Source organism: Hemiscyllium ocellatum, unplaced genomic scaffold, assembly GCF_020745735.1.
Source record: "Hemiscyllium ocellatum isolate sHemOce1 unplaced genomic scaffold, sHemOce1.pat.X.cur. scaffold_2519_pat_ctg1, whole genome shotgun sequence".
Taxonomy (NCBI): domain Eukaryota; kingdom Metazoa; phylum Chordata; class Chondrichthyes; order Orectolobiformes; family Hemiscylliidae; genus Hemiscyllium; species Hemiscyllium ocellatum.
Window position 1 is genome coordinate 48,212 of NW_026868119.1, and position 24,608 is coordinate 72,819.

Consider the following 24,608-nt stretch of genomic DNA (forward strand, 5'->3'; position numbering starts at 1 on the left):
TCTGATTATTGTCTTCCTAATTCTGACATAAATGTCGAAACATTTGTCACGGTAAAAATGGCATTAATTAAATGGACATGACTCTACAAAAAAAATCAATTGTTGGTGAGTGTTTCTTAATTATTAAACCCACCTTTTAATGTTAATTTTGAGTTTATTAGTATTAATGAATATACAATCGATATCAGAGCAAAGTGCATTCAAAATATTAAGTCAACTTATCTATCAGGATTTTAGAAACAATTATCAATTACAGTAATTACACAACATTTTAGCTTAGAATTTGTAACAAGCGTGTGATTGTCACCTTGCCCATTATGGTTGGGAAAGTTATGAAGGAGTCTTGTGCAGCTCTGTTACTGTCTCTGCTACCACACCAGTAGGCACAGTTTCAATTCCCACCTTGTACAGAATTCTGATTCGAAAATATCTAAAAATCAATTGAATTGCCTTCCAAATCAATATTCGATATGCTTCCATCTGTTGTTCATTCCAATAATCACAGTATTTGTTATTTACTTTTTCAGGTCACTAATAACAGAATGTATCTAATTCCACTCAATCAATATTCCTTGGAAAATATTTGAGAATATTGCAGTCATAAAGATGAAATATACGAAGTAATTATATTCATTGATTTTGTTTTGTTCTGAAGAGCTTAGTTCGGACAACACATAGAACTTGATGCTCCAGTGCTACAAATATTAGAAAATAATATTGTTCTTTTTCAGTAAAATAAACAAATGCCACTTGCTATTATTTATCATTTTTTAGTTATTGATCTGTTTGTGAATTGTGTGAAATGTTTAGTTTTCCACTCACCTATTTATGTTGAATGTAAGATTGAAATGCTGTGAAAATATCAGGGTGTGTTCGTTTGAAAATTGACTTTACATATTTCTCAATTACCTCATTTATTGCATGATGTCTTAAGTGTGTTTTGCTCAGCAATTCTAGTAAATATTTAAAAATGTCTAATCTTAAATAAGATCCTTCACACCCAAATATCAGTCTGTTCCTAATTCATGTAAATACCTTAATTTTATTGAAATCAATGTTAACACAAAACACTGCACATAAAGCAACACAAAGTTCCTTATCACCACCTGATTACTGAGTAAATACCTTATTGTTCCTGAGACTAATAACAACAGTAAGCATTTGTCTACCAATCCCTGCAGTAAGTGCAATTGATATCTTATATTTCAGTCCAGTCGTCAACGATGATTTATATTGTTTAAACCAATAATTCTACTTTATCCTGGACATTGACTGGAATACAAGAACATTGGGAACAAACGTTTTGTCATTCTAACAATTTTTAAGCTTTTTGTTGTGTGCAACAGACAATTCAAATTATAGCCATTTTTGTTGCAATTCAACAAACGCTTCATTTCAAATTTGTGAAATTCCTACATTTTTGCAAAAAGGTATGTTTCATATTAAAGGACTGCTTTTTCAAATCATGTGTGCTACAAAATGATTATTGCTTTCATTTCATTGTAAGAAAAGAACAGCTTTGATCACGTCGATTGTTTTTTGCCGTTTCTATTCCGACGTTATTCATCATTGTACAATAATGACAAAATTATTAAAATTGCTTTATATACCACATGTTGTTGACTACATTGTTTGTTCAATTTCCTGTTCACTTTCATGATCTACTAATTCTCTTCCTAATTCTGACACAAATGTTTAAACAGTCATCATAATATTAATCATATAAATCAATGTAACACATCTCTACAAGGAGTTCAGTGGATGGAAATTCACGATTCTTGTAGAATGTATATTTTTGTGTTAAAAAGAAGAATCTTGTTCAATAATCACTGCATGGCCTCATTTTTTTATCTTCAATCCATAAAACTAGGTACTATTCCTCAGTTTAGTGATCTTAATAAATATTCAATCAACATCACAGCAAAGTGCTTTTGAAATATTGAATCATTTTAATTCTTCATGTCCAACACTAATTAGCAAGACATTGTCATTACAATAATGGCACAATTTTTAAGAAAGCCTTTTGAACAAATATAGTAAGATTCACATTTAAATTTAATCCATTGTTGCTTAGTACTAATACTCCAGTGTGAAAATGCATTTATTTTGCAGGTCACCTATCCCACAACAGAACCAATGACTTCCCATCCAACATCATTGCAAATATCTGATGTTTGCTCATTAGAATGATCAGCCTTAATCTCAGCCTTAAAATACAGGGAACTGTAATTACTTTTCACTGAATTAATTCCAGTTCATTTCCAGACATCGCTCAGTCCCATAGCAAAATGAGGTTTCTCGTTATTACTTAATACATTGATAGACTTTGACGATTTAATTGTTGTTGTTATCTAATAATTTTTAATACTCATTCAATCCAGTACATTGTGCAAATGTGGAATTACGGCACAGTACATGAACTACTGTAAAGATTTTGCAGGGTACAATGTCACAATCATTGTTAATATTAATTTTTATTTTACCTGTGGAAACATAGTTGAATTCATTTAATTATATTTCACTTCAATGCTAAGATTTATCATGTTTGGAGCACAATAAGACTTAAGGATTTTTCATGCAACAAAGTCGAATGATAAAGAATTAACATCTCTTTATTGTTTCATTCAAAAATAACAATAAATTTTGGATTTTTGTAAGTTATATATTTTTGGAAAGAAGGAATGTTGTCTTCAGTCGAATGCTCGCATGGAATCACTAATTCACAGTATCTGCTGTTTATTCTCTTCCAGTTCTCAACAAAAGAAATTAACTAGTTCTGCTGGTTCTAAATCCGTGGAAAATATTTGAGAATGTTGTGGTCTTAAAGGTGAAAGGGCTAAGTGATCGTAAGTGATCAGGTTTTTTTGTTCAAAAGAGCTTGATTCAAACATTTCGAACCCATACATTGTCATTCTGCAGTATTTCAAACGTGTAAAACAAGTCGCTTTCTTCATTTGTAAAATAAATATATGCCACTTCCAATTATTCATTAGTCAGCTAATTACCTACGTTTGTTATTAAAAAATTGCAATTCGTCCAAATGTTGTTATGGCCTTTGATCAAATTAAATTTCTAATTAATGTTCATTCGTGAATTTTCGTTTTTTATTATTTTCCATTCATCTATTCATATTGAATGTAAATTTGACATCCTTTGACAATATCGGAGTGTGTTCATTTGAAATATGTCTTTGCATATGTATCACTGACTTTACTTATAGCATATGGTTGCACGGTGGCTCAGTGGTTAGCATTGCTGCCTCACAGCACCAGAGACCTCAGTTTGATTCCATTCTCGGGTGACTGCCTGTGTGGAATTTTCATGTTATCCCCATGTCGACATGACTTTGCTGTGGTTTCCTCCCACTATCCAAAGATGTGTAGGTTCGGTGATCTGGCCATGCTAAATTGCACATTGTGTTCAGGGATGTGTGTAATTAGTCAGCAGGAAATGTAGAGGAATATGATCGGGAAATGTGTTTGGCTGGGTTACTCTTTGGAGGGTCATTTTCTTTTCGACCAAATGGCCTGTTACCACACTGTGCTAACAGGAATTCTACAATCGTTTAGTTGTGTTTCTCTAAGCAATTCTAACATTTTGTCAAAATTTGACGTCAGTTAATATGTTTAATACTTGATTACCAATGTGTTCCTAAATCTTTTAAAATATCTCAATGTTTTTTGAAATCAATGCTCACACAAAACACTAAACATGAGGTCACACAAAGGTCCCCATGACCAGCTAATTACTGTTCAGGGGAATAATCAGAGTAATTATCTGATTGTTCCTGAGATCAATCCCCACTGCCACAGTAAGGATCTGTTATTATTCCCTCCAATAAATGCAATAGCTGTCCTCTGGTATTTCAGTTCAGTAATTACACACGATACTGGTTGTTCAGAGCAGTGGTTATTCTTTATTATGAATGGCCAAGGATTTTAATAGAAGAGATGTTCATATGTCCTGATGTGTTGCATGGTCACAAACAGGTTTTCAGTCCAAATATTGCAAAAAGAAAGTGTAAATTTAGTTTTGTTCAACTGCCGAGGCTAACATTTCCTGTTCATGTCCATTACAAATACTTGGAGAAAGTGAGGGAAAGCAGATGCTGGAGATCAGAGACAAGCATGTGGTGCTGGAATAGCACAGTATGTCAGGCAGCATCTGAGGAGCAGCAGAAACCACGTTTCAGGCATAAGCCTTCATCGTCTTATTGAATTCTTTGAGGAGGTGACCAAGCATGTGGATGAGGGTAGAGCAGTGGATGTAGTGTACATGGATTTTAGTAAGTCATTTGATAAGGTTCCCCATGGTAGGCTTATGTAGAAAGTCAGGAGGCATGGGATAGAGGGAAATTTGGCCAGTTGGATAGAAAACTGGCTAACTGGTTGAAGTCAGAGAGTGGTAGTAGATGGTAAATATTCAGCCTGGAGCCCAGTTACAAGTGGAGTTCCCAGATCAGTCCTGGGTCCTCTGCTGTTTGTAATTTTTATTAATGACTTGGAAGAGGTAGTCAAAAGGTGAGTCAGTAAATTTGCAGATGATACGAAGATTGGTGGAGCTGTGGATAGTGAGGAGGGCTGTTGTCAGCTGCAACAGATATGATGCAGAGCTGGGCTGAGGAGTGGCAGATGGAGTTCAACCCTGTCAAGTGTAAGGTTGTCCATTTTGGAAGAACAAATAAGAATGCGGAATACAGAGTTAACAGTCGGGTTCTTAGTCAGGTGGAGGAACAGAGGGATCTTGGGGTCTATGTACATAGATCTTTGAAAGTTGCCACTCAGGTGGATAGAGCTTGTAAGAAGGCCTATGTTGTATTAGCGTTCATTAGCAGAGGGATTGAATTCAAGAGTCGTGAAGTGATGTTGCAGCTGTACAGGACTTTGGTTAGGCCACATTTGGAGTACTGTGTGCAGTTCTGGTCGCCTCACATTAGGAAAGATGTGGAAGCTTTGGAGAGGGTGCAGAGAAGATTTACCAGGACGTTGCCTGGAATGGAGAATAGGTCGTACGAGGATAGGTTGAGAGTTCTCGGCCTTTTCTCGTTGGAACGGCGAAGGATGAGGGGTGACTTGATAGAGGTTTATAAGATGATCAGAGGAATAGATAGAGTAGACAGTCAGAGACTTTTTCCCCAGGTACAACAGAGTGTTACAAGGGGACATAAATTTAAGGTGAAGGGGGGAAGGTATGGGGGGATGTCAGGGATAGGTTCTTCACCCAGAGAGTGGTGGGGGCATGGAATGCGCTGCCTGTGGGAGTGGCAGAGTCAGAATCATTGGTGACCTTTAAGCGGCAATTGGATAGGTACATGGATGGGTGCTTAATCTAGGGGAAATGTTTAGCACAACATCGTGGGCTGAAGGGCCTGTTCTGTGCTGTATTGTTCTATGTTCTATCGTGAATCCCCCGGCTCCATGGATGCTGCCTGGTCGGCTCTCTTTTCCACCACCACACTTTCGATATAAAAAATATTTGTCTGCTTATTTGGAGCAAATACTCTCTGTTTCCTCGGTAATATAAATTTACTGTGCTTTCTATTCACTCAAGTTCTCATTTTAATAGCTTCACGTTTTCTTCTTAATCCGATACAAATCTCAAAACTCCGGGCACAATAAAAGCGATATGAATTATAAATTAGCGTCTGGACAAGAGAACCAATGAACAGCTACATAGACCTCTTGAACATCCGAGATATTTGAATGAAAAAGCAATGCCTTCCAAAAAAATCTCTGCACGTCTGTCTCCTTTATCAATTCAATAATCCTGCAAACAGCTTATAATTGCCAGCTGATCTCTCTTAATGAGTATCTAATCAATGTCATTGTAAACCACTGAGCTGAGCTTCTGAATTTCATCTTAAAACACTCCGTCTCACTTACCTCCCAAAAACATCGACCAACCATGTGCCATCTACTCTAGTATCACCTTTTCTGACCTGATGTCCAATGGAGCCTGTCATATTCCTATAATAAACATCTCAGCTGTATACAGAACAGAAAAAGGCTCTGGTGATCCATCTGTGAGAAAGAAAACTACCACCGAACTATCCTGATCTACTTTCCAGTACTTGTGGAAAAGTCTCATCTATCATGGCATCGCAAGTGCACACTAAAAACATCTCAAATGTTTTCGGGATTTCTGTGTCTCCCACCCTTACAGACAGTGAGGTTTAGTGCAACTGTTGCTCTATGATGACATCACCCACAGGAACACAGAGCAGCTGGGTCTGTGTAAACCAGAGATCGCCCATACATTGGGAAGGATGGCAGGGTCCCTGAGAGGGGGTACAGGAGATTTACCAGGATGGTACAAGGAATGGGGGATTTTAGTTGCAGGGACATGGGTGTTAATGGTACAGGTCAAGAATATCCATCTACAATAGATGGACTCTCCTTTCTAACCTCTCCCCTTGCCTGGGCTGTGGTAACCTTCAGGTTAAACCCACCACCAGCCATCTCTCCCTAATGAGAGAGCAGCCCTATGGTCTGGGAGGACAATGCTGCCTTTCCCTTTTACACAGTGATGCCACTGTACCCCGGGGTGGGGAGAGGGAATGCTGAAGGTGGGGGATGGGACACCACTCAGGCACAGTGCTTTGTCCTGGAGGATGTTCACTTTCTTTAATATTGTTGGGGGCTGCACTGATGCAGGCAAGTGGAGAATGTTCCAACACAATCCTGATGTGTACCTTATAGAGAGCAAACAGACATTGGGGAATCAGGGGTTTGGGGAAACTGAGGTTGTTCTCCTTGTAGCAGAGGAAATTGTGGCTGCCCTGTGACAGAGGGGTTTACAGAAATTATACATTAGAATAATCAACCTTACACTCATCAGCTCATCATAAACTGTTGACAAGACATATATGAAAGACTTGGAGGGAGATCTATTGACAGGATGGTTTGATTCAAAGGAGAACTTTTATGCATCAAATAGGAATGAGCTGGAACACAATACTCACAACTAAATGCAAATATCCAGGTCCTGATGAATTGAGTAATTCTGTCAGAGTGTGGTGTTACAAATACTGAGGTTACCATCTGAATGCCCAAAGGTATTACAAGTTTATAAAACCGTCACTGTCAGATCAGGTTAGAAACTCTCATCATCCCCTCCTCCTGGCCCAGGATGACTGGACACATTACCCCTTGTGGAGGTCAGCTGTCATTCAGGGGGAAATCTACGTGGGTTTCTATTAGTTTCCATTTTGGGACTTCATGTGACTAAACAGGGCAGATCTTTGACACATGGGAGAGAATGTTCCAAGTTTTAGTGAGATGTGGAGAGCAGGTTTGCTGCTGCTTCTTCCCTTCTGTGCTGCCGCTGTGCCTCATCAATAAGACATGGGGGGGGGGGGGTGAAAGGCTCATGCAGCTTCAGGGGCAAGTTGTCACCATTCTGACCAAATAGGCAGCAAGCTCCTCCCAGTCATTCCATAGAGTATCCCTTAAAAGACAGGAACTCTGCATGCTTCCCACTGCCCAGTGTTCCCAGGAAAAGTTTAGAAGAATGATGGGGAAAATCTCCTAGGAAAGGCATAACAGTAAAGTTCCAAAAGGATTATAAACAGTTTACACAGAGGGATCCATTGGAGAAGTGGGCAACAAGTTGGCAAATGGAGTATCACTTGGGAAAATGTGAAGTTGTTCATTTTGGAGGAGATAATAAAAGAACAGAGGACTATTTAATTGGTGGAAACTGTAGAAAGCTGCTCCACAAAGGGAGCAAGAGGTAAATGTGCAGGAAACAAAGCAAGCTAGCACAAAGTTACACCAGGTCATCAGGAAGGGGAATGGAATATTGCTCCTGATTTCAAGGGATTTGCAGTATAAGTGTTTGAAGTATATACCTGAGAGCAACTTTATAAAGTGCTAGTGAGACCACATCTGGAGTAATGAGAAGTTTTGCTACCTTTATTTAAGGGAATACATCACTTCATCGGAGGCATTCAGAGAAGATTGACTGGGATGATCCTTGGTTTGAAGGGATTCTCTTTTAAGAAAAGGCTGAAGAAGTCCGGACTCTACTCACTCGATTTGGGAAGAATGAGAAGTGAACTCTTTCAAACATATCGGCTTCCTCAGGGGTTTGACAAGGTAAAGACTGACAGGATGTGTCCCAGCATGAGGGAACCTAGAACCAGACTCTGGGTCAGTCGCAGAATCAAGGGTTCTGTTTTAGTTTTGTCAACTTTAATGCAACACCAACACGGGTAAGGGGTTTCAGTAGCAATGGAGCTGGGGTGAGGGGGAAACAAGCAACATTTTACAGATTGGAATTCCTGGTGCTGGTGATTGTGTAGATGTCTGATCAGAAGGGCACCTTGGCGTCAGAATAGGAGAGCAATATTGTGAAGAGTGTAGCTCTGCCTCAGTTCCCAGTGAGAGAGGGGCTCAGCAGTGAGGGAAAGGAATTTGTAACATCAACTGAAGGCAATGGGTTTAACCATTGCAATGTTTCATTGGAGGAAAATGCAGCTAATCGAATAGTGGGAGCATGGTTAGCAGTTTGATAACAGAATAACAGTGGAGTAATGGAGAGGGATGATGGGGAGGTAGAGCTGGACATTGCCAGTGTACATGTGAAACCTAACAGTGCTTTTGGACGATGTCACTTCCCGGCAGTATGTAGGTGAGAAACTGGAGGGACCAAGGATAGATCCTTGAGGGACACCGAATACAAGGACTTCAGAAAGGAAAGGGAGAGTGGAGATGGAGAAGGATTTTCCAACAACCTTGAAGTCAAATATTAGTTGGTAGCAGAATGGGTGAGCAGGACATAACCAGAAAAGACAGACAGAACAAGGAACAATATCTGTGAATCGGTGAGGGGGAGTGATGATGATGATGATGATGAGGAGCCTGACTCTACATTCTATTTCTCCATTCGTGAGATCACCCAACCCCACCCTAGTCTCAGCTCATTTACTGAAATACTTGCTCCATCCCTGTGTTATCTCCATACTCCATTATCCAAACACACTCCTGGCCAGCCTCCCACATTCAACTTACATATAATATCAAGAATATCTAAAACTCTATTGCCCAAGTGCTCGCTTGTTCTATAAGTTGTTGATCCAACAAAAGGCTCCCGTTTACAAGCAACTTAAAATTCTCACTCGATGTAATTCCTGGCTGTGAACATCCCTGTCTCCCTGCACCACACAACCTGTGAGACCTCAACAACTCATTTTCTGTCAGACTCCCAACGATGTGTTTATTCATTGCTTCACCGGATTGGCTGTTTCTACTGTTGTCAAGGCAACACGGTCTGGAATTCCTATCCTAACCCTTTCATATCTGTTTTTCTCCTTTAAGGTATCCCCGAAAACCTGCTTATTTGGCAATTCTTTTGATCACCTGACCTAATATACCCATCTGTTGCCTAATGTCAGAAATCATCAATAGTATTTCGTGAAATTATAAAAATGATAAAAATACAAACTGTTGTTGATTTGCACATACATTTTCAACTTTTCTCTGTCGCTGAGTGAATAATCTGTAACATCTCTTACCCAACCACATTGTGGGAGCACCTTCACCACACAAACTGCAGCTGTACAAGGAAGTCAAACATCACCCTCTCCACAGGCAATGGGGCTTTGGCATTAATCACTGGGATCTGTGGAAGGAGAAACACAGTTGATATTTCAGGGAGTGCTAAATGCATTACAGGGATGAAAATGTTGCAGAATTTGATGGTCAGAAATGGAAGGAAAATGCACTCTTTTGTTGTAAAAAGGAATGATTCACTGGCAAAGTGATTGTGGAAAATTCAGTCCGTTTAGAGAGCAGCACGTTGTCAGGGGTTGGGCAGCAGAGGAAAATTAACTCACAAAAGGTCTGTGAAAGTAACAGTAAAACACTGAACAACCCAAACACCCTGTTTCCCAACACTTTAACTCCCCTTCCCGCTCCACCAAGGACATGCAGGGCCTGGGCCACCTCCACCGCCAAATCCCAGGCATCTGATGCCTGGAGGAAGAACGCCTCATCTTCTGTGTTCGGATCCTCCAACCACATGGGATCAATGTGGATTTCACCAGTTTCCTCATTTCCACTCCCCCCACCTTATCCCAGATCCAGCCTTCCAACTCGGCACCACCTTCTTGTCCATCTTCCTTCCCACCGATTGGCTGCTGCTTGACCGGCTGTGCTTTTCCAGCATCACACTCTGACATTGAAAACACCCTGACTCTGACACTCTGTAAATCCTGCCCTATCTCTCCCTGCCAGGCAAAGCTGCGCATGTGTCCCCCTGCAGCTTGCCCCTCACAAAGTTGGCTGCCACACTCATGTCCCATGAATCACTGCCGCCAATAAAGGTGGCGGCTCTCACTCGCACCATTCACCATTTGAAGCATTTTCCCGTTTGCCACAAACACGGTCCTGGGATTTTCAAATTTGTGTTTTCCGATGTGCACTAAGTTCTGTAAAACGTCTCAGCACGTTCCATTAAAATTTCCTTCTCTTCCTGGTCAATATGTCTTTCCTTAACCCTGCCCTGCACCTTCACACATTCCCAATGCCTTGGTCACAACACACACTGTGCTGCCAGTGAAGCTGATCACGTGGTTGCTTATAGCCACGCCCCTCATTCACTCCGATTGGTTGGAGGACCGACAGGCACTGCCTGGTCTTCCAGTCCCAGCCCCATCTTCTTATAAGAGGTATAAGAGTGAGGGTTCATTCCTGTTTCTCCTGATGTCAGACATTAACAACAACTACCTGCATTTTATGGAGCCTTTCACACTGACAATTCTCCTAAAGTGTTTCACGAATGCTGGAAACATTGATTAAAGAGAACAACTTTAAGATACATATTTAAGGAGGACAGAGGGGTTAGGAAAGATATTCAAGAGGTTTTTTTTGATTAGATTACTTACAGTGTGGAAACAGGCCCTTTGGCCCAACAAGCCCACACCAACCCTCTAATGAGCAACCCACCCAGACCCAATCCCCTACATCTAACACTACGGGCAATTTAGCATGGCCAATTCACCTAATCTGCACACTTTTGGACTGTGGGAGGAAACCGGAGCACCCGGATGAAACCCACACAGACACGGGGAGAATGTGCAAACTCCACACAGACAGTTGCCTGAAGTGGGAATTGAACGCGGGTCTCTGGCGCTGTGATGTAACAGTGCTAACCACTGTGCCGCCCATCTGCAGCTCCAATCGTGGAGTGATGTATGTGGGGAACAGCTTACAACGGAGACAGTTAGTGGTTAACCATAGCTTAACAACCCCATGTCCTAGCCCCCTACCCCACACACTAGGCCTTGTTCTCACAGCCTGTCATTACACACTACCTATGGTTTGCCACTAATAGTCTCCATTAACAGCTAGTCACCCTCCCCCAGCCAGATCGTTATCTACTCCTTTATCCAACCGTTCTTCTCGCTCTATCCCTACCTATCCTTTACTCCTTACATCCTCCCCTAAACCCTACCTTCTGCATATAAACCAACATTTGTTCTCACAGTAACATCAGCTGTGAGGATGGGACACCGGATCTGAAACGTTAACTCTGATTTCTCGTCACAGATGCTGCCAGACCTGCTGAGCTTCTCCAGAACCTCCTGGTTGTTGTTTCTGATTTACAGCATCTGCAGTTCTTTTGGTTTTAATTTACCGGGAGTTTGTAATTCAGGTCCAACAGCCTCTGTCCCAGTCCCTGCTGTCTCTCCCACCCCCACCCAGTGACACTGCACCTGCACAGCTCATGGACAGGTGTCGTCTTGCTGGCCACACCCCTCATTCACTCCCATTGGTTTAAGGACCACACAGACCATTGGTCTGGAGCTGCCATCAATCAAGCCATCCCCCATTGTGAGGTGAGTGGTGGGCTCCTCGCTCTCTCTGCCTTGGGATGAGCTTCATCATTCACAGTGAATAGGGCAGTATCACAGAGCACAGGGGCTGGGGGCTATTCAGCCCATTGAGGCTGTACGCTCTCCCTCTGGAGATGCTGCAAATCCGTCCCAACTCCCCTCGCATTTACCCACAGCCTCCCAATCTTTCCGTAAAAAGTAAAATTGCAAATCTGTTTGAGAACACCTGCTGAATCTGTGTCCACCCGCTGTTCAGACTGTTCCAGATGCTCAGAATGTACTCAGTAAAATATAGGTCACATATTCACATTATTTTCCATTTAACTTCAAGTAGTTACTAATATTGTGACATTGTTAACAATTCCCCTCTCTCTGCAAATTAAAATATCCTAGAAACAAATTTGCACCTGGTCGAAATCACTGCTTAACCTTCTCAGATCCAAGAATTATCTGTGCTGAGATGTACAGCTCAGAAACAATGGACCAATTCGCCCATGCCAACTAGGAATCCTAAACTAACGGAGTCCCACTTGCCAGCTATTGGTCTGAATTCCTCAAAACCCTTCCTAATCACGTACCCAATCGGATGCCTTTTAAATGTTGTAATTGTATCAGTCTCCACTACTTCATCTGGCAGCTCATTCCATTCACACACCACACTCAGCTTGAAAACGTTGCCCCTTTGATCCCTTTTAAATCTTTGCCCTCTCAACTTAAACCCACGTGGTCTTGTTTTGGACTCACCTAACCTGGGGAAAAAAAGACCCCAGCTGTTCACCATATCCACGCCCCTCGTGATTTTATAAATCTCCCAAACGTCACCTCTCAGTCTTTGATTCTCAAGGGAAATTAACCCCAGCCTATTTAGCCTCTCCGTGTAGCCCAAATCCTCCAACTGTAGCAAATCTTTGTAAATCTTGTCTGAACCATTTCAAGTTTCACAACATCCTTCTCAGAACAGGAACATTCGAACTGAAAACGGAATTCCTGAAATGGCTTTATCATAGAACAAAGAACATAGAAAAATACAGCGCAGTACAGGCCCTTTGGCCCTCGATGTTGCGCCGACCCAAGCCCACCTAACCTACACGAGCCCACTACCCTCCATTTGCCTATCCAATGCCCGTTTAAATGCCCATAAAAAAGGGAGAGTCCACCACTGCTACTGGCAGGGCATTCCATGAACTCACGACTCGCTGAGTAAAGAATCTACCCCTAACATCTGTCCTATACCTACCTCCCCTTAATTTAAAGCTATGCCCCCTCGTAATAGCTGACTCCATACATGGAAAAAGGTTCTCATTGTCAAATGTCCTATCCAGCCACAATATACGTCCCAGCTTCTGTATTCAATGCATTGACCAATAAATATAAGCATACCAAACACCACCTTCACTACCTGCCGACCTGCGACTCTACATTCAAGGAACAATGTACCTCTTTTTTCAGCAACACTCCCCAGGAACTTACCATTAAATACATTAAGTCCTGTCCTGATTTGCCTTACCAAAATGCAGCAGCTCACATTTGTCTAAATTGAACTCCATCTGCCATTCCTCACTCGAATGGCCCATCTGATCAAGATCCTGTTGTATTCTAAACTAACCTTCTTCACTGTCCACTACACCTACAATTTTGTATTTTCTGTAAACCTACCTCATATATTCACATCCAAGTCATTTATTTAAGGACCCAATATCCATTCCTGCAGCACACTGCTTTTCAGAGACTTCCAGTCCACAAAGCAACCCTTCATCACCACCCACTGTCTCCTACCTTCAAGCCTGTTTTGTATCCAAATAGATAGTTCTCCCTGCATTCCATGTTATCTAACCTTGCTAACCAGTCTGCTCTGTGGAACCTTGTTCAATGCCCATATAGACAATGTCTACAGTCTGTCTTCATCAATCTTCCGAGCACTTCTTCAAAAAAAACTCAATCAGGTTAGAGCGACAATTTCCCACGCACAAAGCCGTGCTGACTCTCTTGTCTTTCCAAATACATGTAAATCCTGTCCCTCAGAATCCCTTCCAACAACTTGCCTGCCACTGACTTCAGGCTCACTGTTCTCGTGTTCCTTGGCCTTTTGTTACCACCTTTTTATAAAAAAAAAGGCACCCGTCTTCCAGCACCTCACCTGGCACGAACGATGAAACCAATATGTCAGGGAGGGCCCAGCAATCACTTCCCGAGCTTCCCACAAATTTCTGGAATACACCTGATCAGGTCCCAAGGCTTTATCCACCTTGATGCAATTTAAGACATCCTGAAACTCCTCCTCTGTAACAGACACTTTTCAAGTTCTCACTATTCATTTCTCCAAACTCTCTAGCTTCCACATCCTTCTCCAGTGAAAAAAAAGACATGGAATATTAGAGGTGCGAGGTAGGAGCGAAGGACTTCTGGGAAGGGGAGTCTAACTCAGTAGCTGAGAGAGTAGCTCAGACTGAGCTGTCTCAGTCCTCAAGGACATAACTGTTCAAATGGGGTTTGCAGCAGGTGGTGAGGGAACAAGGTACTACATCTTATCGTTATGAATCTACCAGCTGCAAATGCATCTCTCCATGACAGTGTCGGTAAGAGCGACCATCACACAGTCCTTTTGGAGACAAAGCCTCGCCATAAAGTTGAGAAAAACCTCCCTTGTGTTGAGTGCTACAATCACCGTGTTAAATGGGACAGATGTAGGAACTCAAACTGGATCTCTCTGAGGCACTGTGGGATAACAACAGCAGCAGAACTGTACTCCAGCACAATCTGTAATCTCATGGGTTTGTACATCCTGCACTTACCCATCACAATGGACAGGAAAGGAGGGCATGCCATGAGCAGCACCAGGCATACCTAAAAATGAAGTGCCAACCTGGTGAAGCTACCAAGCAGGACTATCTGCATAATCAAACAGCATCAGGAGCAAGCAACAGAGCTAAGTGATCCCACATCCAATGCAGTGGGTCAGGGCTCTGCAGTTCTGCCACACCCAGTTGTGAATGGTAATGGACAATTAAACAACTAGTTGCAGGAAGCACTACAGATATCCCCACCCTTACTGATGGAGGGGTTTCAAACATCCATGCAAAAGATAAGATGACAGCATTCTCCATCAGTTCCTAACATCACAGATGTGAGCTTTAAGCCAGTTCGATTTAGTTTGAATAATATCAACAAAATGGTTAAGTAGTGTAAAGGCTTTGTGTCCTGCTAACATTCTGGCAATAATACTGATAGCTTGTGCTCCAGAACTTGCCACCCACCAAGCCACGTACTGCTCCAGCACTGGAATCTACTGACAATGTGGAACATTGCCCAGGGATGTTGAAATAAAAACACAGGGCAAATCCAATCCAGGCAATTTCCCTCCATCAGTTCAACTCGATCAGCAGTAAAATGATGGAAGTAGTCATTAGCAGGACGACCAAGCAGCAGCTGCTCAGCAACAGCCAGCTGAGTTACACTCATTTTAGGCTCCACCAGGGACACTCAGCTCCCAATTGTATTACCGCCTGATTCACAACCTGACAACCAGCTGAATCCCAGAGGTGAGGTGAGGGTGACAGCCCAGTCCCACTCCAACACCACTATATCTAGCTGATTCCACCTTTATCTCAGCTCATATACTGAAACTCTCATCCATCGTGTGTTATCTCCAGACCTAATTATCCAAACACACTCCTGGCCAGCCTCCCAAATTCAACCTCTCTGTTATCTCAAGAAAAATTGAAAACTGTCACCCATGTGCTCACTTCTCCCAAAATATGTTGATCCATCAAAAGGCTCCTATTCATAAACAACAACAATTTAGAAAACTTATTCTTCATATAATTCCTGGCTGTGATCATCCCTAGCTCCCTTCACCACACATCCTTTGAGACCTCGACAACCCATTTTCTTTGAGACTCCCAATGATTTGTTAATTCATTACTTCAATTGTGTGGCAGATTCTACAGTTGCTAAAGCAACATGTTCTGGAATTTGCAGACAAAACCTCACAGGTCTGTTTTCCACTTTTAAGACATCCCTCAAAACCTACTTTTTGGCAATGCTTTTGGTCACCTGACCAAATATCTCCATCTCTGGCCTCATATCCAAAGTCCTCAATAATATTTTTGTGAAAGCAAGATAATAAAACTACAAACTGTTCTTGATTTGGACATTATCTTCAAATCATCACTGTTGCTGTAATGAATAATCTGTAATGTCTCTTACCCAACCACATTGTGGGAGCACCTTCACCACACAAACTGCAGCTGTACAAGAAAGTCAAACATCACCCTCTCCCCAGGCAACAGGGCTTTGGCATTAATCACTGGGATCTGTGGAAGGAGAAACACAGTTGATGTTTCAGGGAGTGCAAAATGAATTACAGGGAATGAAAATGGTGCAGAATTTGATAGTCAGAAATGGAAGGAAAATACACTTGCTTATTGGAAAAAAGAATTCTTGACTGTCAAAAATATTCAAGATAAAAGTAATCTGATAATAGAGCAGCACATGGTCAGGGGCTGGGCCACCGTGAAAAACTCATTTACAGACCAAACATACCCCCATGGTTGGAGACTGAGGAAGCTAGACATTGACAAAGTGGTCCTGAGGGAGCCCAGAGGTGAATCAGAGCAGGATTGGCTGCTGTCATCACAATGACTCTGTACCAGACAGAGGCTGCACATGCGCCTGGCTGCACCGTGCCCCCTACAAAGATGGCGGCTCCGCACGTGTCCAGTGAATCCTTGTCCCGAATAAAGATGGCGGCGCTCACTCAGGCCTGCAGCCGCTGAGGCAATTCCCCATTTACTGCAAACACGGGACTGGGACGTTCAAATTTGTGTTTTCCGACATGCACAATTTGTTTGTAAAACCTCTCCGCTCATGGCAACACAGTTTTTCTCCCGTTTCCCTGTTTATTTCTTTCCTTACCGTCTCCTTTCTCTCCATAACTTCCCGAGCATTCATTACAGCGACTCTGAGTCAGGCGCGAGGGTGATCACATGGTTTACGTTAGCTCCGCCCTTCATTCACTGTGATTGGTTGGAGGACTAACCTCCAGCAAGGTCCTCCAGCTCCGCCCACCGTCCTTTCATTGGTCCGGTGCTGACATCAATCACCCGGGGTCACTGTTGGCTGGAGCATGCGCAGTGTGTCCTGCTTGTGCTGAGATGTTGGGTCATGTGATGGGAGGTAACAACAATGACTGCAGATGCTGGAACCCAGATTCTGGGTCAGTGGTGCTGGAAGAGCACAGCAGTTCATGCAGCATCCAAAGGGCAGAGAAAAAGCCCTTCATCAGGAATAAAGGCAGTGAGCCTGAAGCGTGGAGAGATAAGCGAGAGGAGGGTGGGGAGAAAGTAGCATAGAGTCCAGTGGGGGAGAGGATGAAGGTGACAGGTCAGGGAGGAGAGGGTGGAGTGGATAGGTGGGAAAGAAGACAGGCAGGTAGGGCAAGGCCGGACAAGTCATGGGGACAGTGCTGAGCTGGAAGATTGAACTAGGGTGAGGTGGGGGAAGGGGAAATGAGGAAACTGTTGAAGTCCACATTGATGCCCTGGGGTTGAAGTGTTCTGAGGCGGAAGATGAGGCGTTCTTCCTCCAGGCGTCTGGTGGTGAAGGAGGCCCAGGACCTCCATGTCCTCGGCAGAGTGGGAGGGGGAGTTGAAATGTTGGGCCACGGGGCAGTGTGATGGATTGGTGGGGGTGTCCCGGAGATGTTCCCTGAAGCGTTCTGCTAGGAGGCGCCCCCAGTCTCCCCAGTGTAGAGGAGACCACATCGGGAGCAACGGATACAATAAATGAAATTAGTGGATGTGCAGGTAAAATTTTGATGGATGTGGAAGGCTCCTTTAGGGCCTTGGTTAGAGGTGAGGGAGGAGGTGTGGGCACAGGTTTTACAGTTCCTGTGGTGGCAGGGGAAAGTGCCAGGATGGGAGGGTGGGTTGTAGGGGGCGTGGACCTGACCAGTTAGTCACGGAGGGAACGGTCTTTGCAGAAGGCGGGAAGGGGTGGGGAGGGAATATATATCCCTGGTGGGGGGGTCTTTTTGGAGGTGGCAGAAATGTCGGTAGATGATTTGGTTTATGCGAAGGTTTATAGGGTGGAAGGTGAGCCCCAGGGGCGTTCTGTCCTTGTTACAGTTGGAGGGGTGGGGTGTGGAGGGCGGAGGTGTGGAATGTGGACGAGATGCGTTGGAGGGCATTTTTAACCACGTGGGAAGGGAAATTGCGGTCTCTAAAGAAGGAGGCCATCTGGTGTGTTCCATGGTGGAACTCGTCCTCCTGGGAGCAGAATCATCTGAGGCGGAGGAATTGGAAAACGGGAAGGCATTTTTGCAAGAGGTAGGTTGGGTTGAGAGTTTACTGAGGGTAAGAATTCCCTTTGCGTGAGCTCTGCAGTAGATTTCCTTTATTCATGGAGGGAATTGCCTTCCTACTCATGACTGTATAGCTGTGATTGATGAATCAATGCTATCTGAATCAGTGCATAAACACCCCATTTTCACAACATCTAAAATCTTTAGCACATTGTATTACGCTCTTCTTTGGAGACAAAAAAAAACATGAAATGGAGCCTCAAGGAATCGGAGCAGGAGGAGGCATTCATCCCTTTCAGCTTGTTCCCCCATTCTATCAGATCATGGCTGGGCCAACCCAGACCTCAACCCCTCTTTTATGCTTGATCCGCATAGCCCTCAACTGCTCAATATTTCAAAAATCTCTCTGCCCTCTTTTAAAATAATTTGAGATAGAATCACAGATTCCCTACTGTGTGTAAACAGGCCCTTCAGCCCAACAAGCCAGAACAACCCTCCGAAGAGTAACCCAACCATTCCCCTCCCACATTTAACTTCCGCAATTGTTTGTGAGAGAAAATTCTAGCCATTCACTGAGAGAAAAAAATCTTGACTTTTTCTAAAATGAATGTTCCCTTGTTTGAGACTTCACTGGTGCTGGAAGATCTAGTCAACATCCACCCTGTCAAGCTCCTCAGAATCTTGTTTCCATAAGATCACCCCTGCTTATCTATTCTTGATAGGTTAACCCTTTCATGCTCGAAGCAGCTAAGTGAATCTTTTTTGAATGGTCTCCGATGTTGGTTTATCCTTTATTAAATATGGAGCTAACATTGTATACAGCACTGCAAGTGAGGACTCAGCAACAGCCAGTGTGGTTAACCAATCCTCAATCCATGCTAATACATTACCCCGATACCATGAGCTCCTCAATTGTGCAATTACCTTTTATGTAGCACCTTATCATTTGCATTTTTAAATTCCAAATACAGAACATCATTGGATTGCCCTTTGTCAGCCCTGCTAGTTATCTCCTCAATGAACTGTCGCAAATTTGTCAAATATAGTTTCTCTTTCACAAAACTCAGACTACCATGTTTAATGATAAGCTTTTTTTAAATGTCCTGCTATTTCTTACTTTAATATTCGACTCTATAGATTCTTTCAGTAGATTTGCTAAGTATGATTCCCCTCTCTTAAATCCATGCGGACTCTGTCCAATCCTGTCACTGTTCAATAAGAAACTTGACTGTACTCCAATATAGTTAGTAAATGTATCTGTAGTTGTTTTTAAAAATTGATTACTTATAAATGCTGGACCCATGCAACATCAATGAATTTGTGACTCTGAATTTGGGTTATTGTGTTTTTTTACTGTTAATTCCTTTTCGTACTGAGTTATGCAGACAGCACCAAGTGATCACTCTTAATTGTGAGTAACTTTGAAAATAATATATTTTAAAAATGACATCCCAAAATGCTGCCTCATTATTGTGCAAGGAGGATTTTATTCAATAGTTTGCAGATAAAATTGAACAGCATTTTGCTGCAATTTGGCCAGACTGCAGGTTACACCAAAGTATCAGTGCCTCACCTTTAGAGTGTTCCCAGATATCGTGCAGCTGCAGTATTTTGGTTTGCACTCAGCTATATGTTGTTCTCACTTGTTTCTTTGTGAAAGATTACAAAATTAATTTGGATGAATGAAGTTATGTTTTCTTTCATCAATATTAGGAGAAAAAAAAAGTCTGTATTTCAAGTGCTGATAAAGTAAAATAAACTGATAATCAGTAGAAAGGGTTTAAGATTGATAGATTCTTGTTGCCTCGAGGAATTAAGGGCTACGGGAGAATGCTGGTAAGTGGAGTTGAAATGCCCATCAGCCATGATTGAATGGCGGAGTGGACTCGATGGGCCGAATGGCCTTACTTCCACTCCTATGTCTTATGGTCTAAGATGGATATGGAACAAATGCTGGCAAATGGGACTAGATTAATTTAGGATATCTGGTCAGCATGGGCAAGTTGGACTGAAGGGTCTGATTTATATATTGTACAACTGTGACTTCATTCTCTCAATTATTCAAGAAGTTGAATACTTCGAGGAGGAAAAGGAGAATTTATGCAGAGAATGCACTTGAAATGATGATTGAGGTATATCAAACTCACATTGTTTCCTCACCTTTTCCTCTGGGTTCTTCAATGAACAAACCTGTTTTGTTCTCTGAATAACTATGTATCATGTGATTTGTTTTGCACAAAATATTTCGTTAGGATCTAGTGAACTATTAAGAAGTGTTCATGTTTAAAGTTTAGGCAGCTTGATTGTGAATCTCATCTTGGCCTGAACACCACTTTCCTGCCAGCCCTCCTTAACTCTTCAACCCATTACTGATTAAAAGTCTGTGTGTCTCTTATTTAAATTTACTTCATGTCCCAGAATCCACAGTGTTCTGAGATAGGGAATTCCCCAGGTTCACCATTCTCTGAGAGAAGTAATTCCTCCAACTTTCCCTTCATTGTCAACTTAGGACGACTCATTGTAGATTGAATCATTTTCTCTGTCTCTACTTGGTCAATCCCTTGACCATTTTATAGACCCTCAATGATACCACCTCTCATTCTTAGGCTGCAGTGAATATGAATGTAAATAGTGGTTGTCGTTCAGCTTGTGGCATTTTGATAACTGTGGCAGAGGATGTTTGTTCAAAACTGAGCTCGACAGTTAGTGCTTTTCAAATAAGAAATAGTTGACGAGATTAAGTACATTAATATGTTGGCGTTTTGTTTTTAGGAAGACTTACTGTTGGGAAGATTTGGTTAAGGGAATATTGCAGTCAAAGCTGTGGAGATTAACCTCCACCCATGTGCGCGGTAGTACACTGTGGTCAAAAGAATAAAGAGACCACTTCCTCTTTGGAAATATGTCCTTAAATAGGGCAGAGGGATCTGGAGATAGCAATGAGTCACTGGCAGCAAATGGCACCAGTTTGTGAGGTTAAATAGAAAAGTAGATCATGGGTTTATTTCTGGGACGACAGAATGGAAATGTGTTCGATATGTGTAGAACCATGGACAGATCACCCTTGGAGCACTGCAAACAGTTCCGATCTTCATATTGTAATATGAATGTAGAGGCAGTAGGGAAGATAAAGAATAGTTACTGGAATTATATTCAAACTGAATTTGAATTCATCAAGTAAGATTGGACAGTCTTGTCTCATTGTAAAAGAGTGACATGGTCCAGTTACGTTTGATCGGGTAGACATGGAAAAGATGTTTCTGCTTGTGAATGTCAGAATCCACTGGATCTGTGGATATAATTGTAATCACTATTAAATCTCACCGGGAATTTGCAGAGGGCGACAAAGTCTTTACCAAAAAGGGGTTTGAATGTAGAACTTACTTCATCAGGAATAATTGAAGCAAATAACAGATGAATTCAAGGAGGAGCTTGGAATACAAGAAATCAAAGAAAACTATGTTGATGGGTTTAGGTTGAGAAGGAAGCCTGTGTAAATCACAGATACTGAGAACCTGTTTTTGTGTCCTGAAACGATGCATCTGTGTTGTTCTGTGACATTTCTATAGGAGCAGCAGCGGCAGCAGTAAACAAGACAGCTCACCCTTACCATTCTTGGAGAAAAGCAGAACCTCTGGCCACACAAAAGGGAAATAGCTCTACTGAGGAGGTGGTTCAAACAGTGGCCAACGACTCGAACTGCAGAGACAGCGTGCCTTCATTACCTGGTGAGAAAGGTGAATTCTTTAACCAGAAATGATGTTTTGTCCTTCCAATGATCTCATGACTTAAGCTGGGAAATGTGTCTCTTCAGTTAGATGATTTGAATCAATCAAATCTTTTGCTACGTTAGCACTCCTTCCCTACCCAAAGGATATGTGGGTCAAATAGGCACATGTCTTGCACTGCTTTAATTCAAGATTCCTTTATTCAGTCATGAGCTTAACCTATTCAATCCAAGTTCCTTGTGTTTCCCCTGGATCTGTGGTTGTGCACAAGGAAACTTAAACAATGTATGATTCAATATCAAAGTTGTTTTGAATCAATAATTGTAACCCCACTCTGCTCCTTGAGCAGATAGTTAATCCAAGGATTCTAGCTCAGCCCTTAACTTCAAGTTCAAGTTCTAAACCTTTCAGTGAGCAATGGAAAATAACAAAGAACAATGTCAGTCATTTATTGTCTCTACAGCCTCTGCTTCTGTTGCCACTGAATGCTCCCATAAGGTTGGCGAGCCAATGACTAAAGATGAGATTGAAGAGAAATCCTTCCGTTCCCTTCTGCCACCAGAGAGCCAACACCACTTTCATATGGGGAAGGAACGCAGCCAGCAGGATGGTTCAGATGAGGACGTAGTGTGGGACCAGTCGGCTTCTCTTATGGATTAGGGTGAGTGGTGTTACCAATTAGTGGGATCTCAGTGCTTGGAATAGTTGCTCCTCTCCATGTTCGAGGTACCTTGCCATGAGATTCAGATGGAGAGGACGAGGACCATATGGTGTAACAAGTGTGAGCCAACAGTTGGGCAGGGCCTGTGTTTCTGAAAAAAAAGCGAGTACCACTCGGTCACAATGTGCCCAGAGTTTATAAATCATGAAGGAGAATAAATACTTGACATTGTTAATCTTTGTGATCGAGTTCCCATATAGTGAAGACAACGATTAATATTTATTGGGATTCCTTGCTCCCCCAATCAGATAAACACAAGGCAAATTTGACTGTGAAGCATGTCCCTGAATTTACACCTTTCTACTGTTCATTAAAGGTAATAAGATGCAAAAGATATTTTTGCAGAGGAATTTGATTTGAACAAGAGACATTTGTGCAGATAGTAAGAGGTATTCTAATTGGAAGGATATGTTTAGTGATATCCTGCATGGATCGATGTTGGAGATCTTATTATTCGCTATTCATAATGAAAGGAAAGCCACATTCAACATTTGGGGCCACTCTGCAGATGACAGCGATTCCAAGTGTCGGTAGATGGAAGCACAGCATTAGGAAGCAATCTTGATAGATTCAGTAAATGAAAAAAAAACAACGACAGATGAGTTTGTGTCGGCAAGTGAGAGGTTGGATCAAAATCGGATATTTTGTGATTGTGAAAATAGAGAGAGTGGACTCCAAAGGAACTTGGTGGGATTGATCCAGCTGTATAGTTCATGAAAATGTCTCAAACAGGTTCAGAAAAGTGACCAAGGGGCCGGTGGAATGTTGACATTGATCTCGACAGAAGACGAGATACCAAAGGATTAGAAGTCATGCTTCAGCAAATCCGAACCTAGTTAGACCAAGCTGTCAGGGCTGGGTACCATGGCTGAAGGAGAGTATCCCTCTGAGGGGAAGTGCAGTGTAGATTTACTGAAGTGATACTTGGATTCCAAGGTTTAACTTAAGAAGAAAGATTAAACAGATGAAGTGTTCGAGTCAGAACATTGAGGTGTGATAACGGGGAACACTTTTATACACAGAAATGGATAGTTTGATAAAGTTCCACAAACAGCGATTGATTGGAAATTATTTGCAAATTTCAAATTTGAGGTTGGTAGATTTGGAATGAACATGCTGAAGGATTATGGGACAAAGACAGGGATTTGTCATGATGATGAAGATGACCATGATTTGGGTGAATGGTGGAATAGGCTCACGAAGCTAAATAGCCTCCTCGTGTTCTGATGTTGATGTAACCGTGGCTCCCTTATTCTCTGCAAGTGCAACTCCTGTAGTGTTTTTGGTTATTTATCAGAACCTGGCAGCAAATTAGTGACTGGAGTCCTGAGCAGAACGTTATCAGGATGAGGGACTTCGCCGGTCTTAATGTGTTTCACAGACGATGAAATGACACAGCCAGCACTCTCCTTCTCTCTCTCCCCGACTCTCTTCAACCTCTCCTCCATTCCCACCCCCCACCCCCACCGTCTCGGGCCCCCGGCACACCACTCTTACGCCCCACCCCTCTACCCACCCTCCCCCCGCCCCCCTCGCCCCCACTGGCTCACCTTGTCCCACCTCGCCCCCCTCACCACCCTCTCGCCCCCGCCCCCTCAAACCTGCTCGCCCCCCAATCGCCACCCTCGCCCCTCCCCGACCCCCCTCGCCCTCCAATCGCTCCCCTCGCACCCCCTCGAAACCCCCGCTTCACCTCCCCCTCGCACCCCCTCGTCTCCACTCACCCCCACTCACCCTCTAATCGTCTCCCTCACCCCCGCTCGACCCCTCTCTCTCCCCCCCGACCCCCTCGCCACAACCCCCTATCCCCCTCACCCCTCACACCCCCGCACCACCCTTTCGCACCCTGATTGGTCCCCCTCGCACACTGATTCGTCCCCCCGCACCCATTCTCCCCCTCCCTCTACCCCTCCATCTATCCCTTACACCCCAACCCCTCCCTCTCCACCCTTCCTCTCCCCCTCTCCATCTACCTCTTTCCTCTGCCCCTCCCACCCCTTCATCTACCCCACTCCCACTACA

General features: G+C 42.9%; 1 long non-coding RNA gene across 1 annotated transcript; it reads right to left on the reverse strand.

The window, feature by feature from the left end:
* Nucleotides 1–9,518: 9,518 nt before the first annotated feature.
* LOC132812004 (uncharacterized) lies at nt 9,519–16,807 on the reverse strand. Its single transcript, XR_009643444.1, has 3 exons — nt 16,751–16,807; nt 16,043–16,149; nt 9,519–9,621 (listed from the first exon to the last, which is right to left on the reverse strand). It is a non-coding gene; the product is annotated as an uncharacterized LOC132812004 (long non-coding RNA).
* Nucleotides 16,808–24,608: the final 7,801 nt, after the last annotated feature.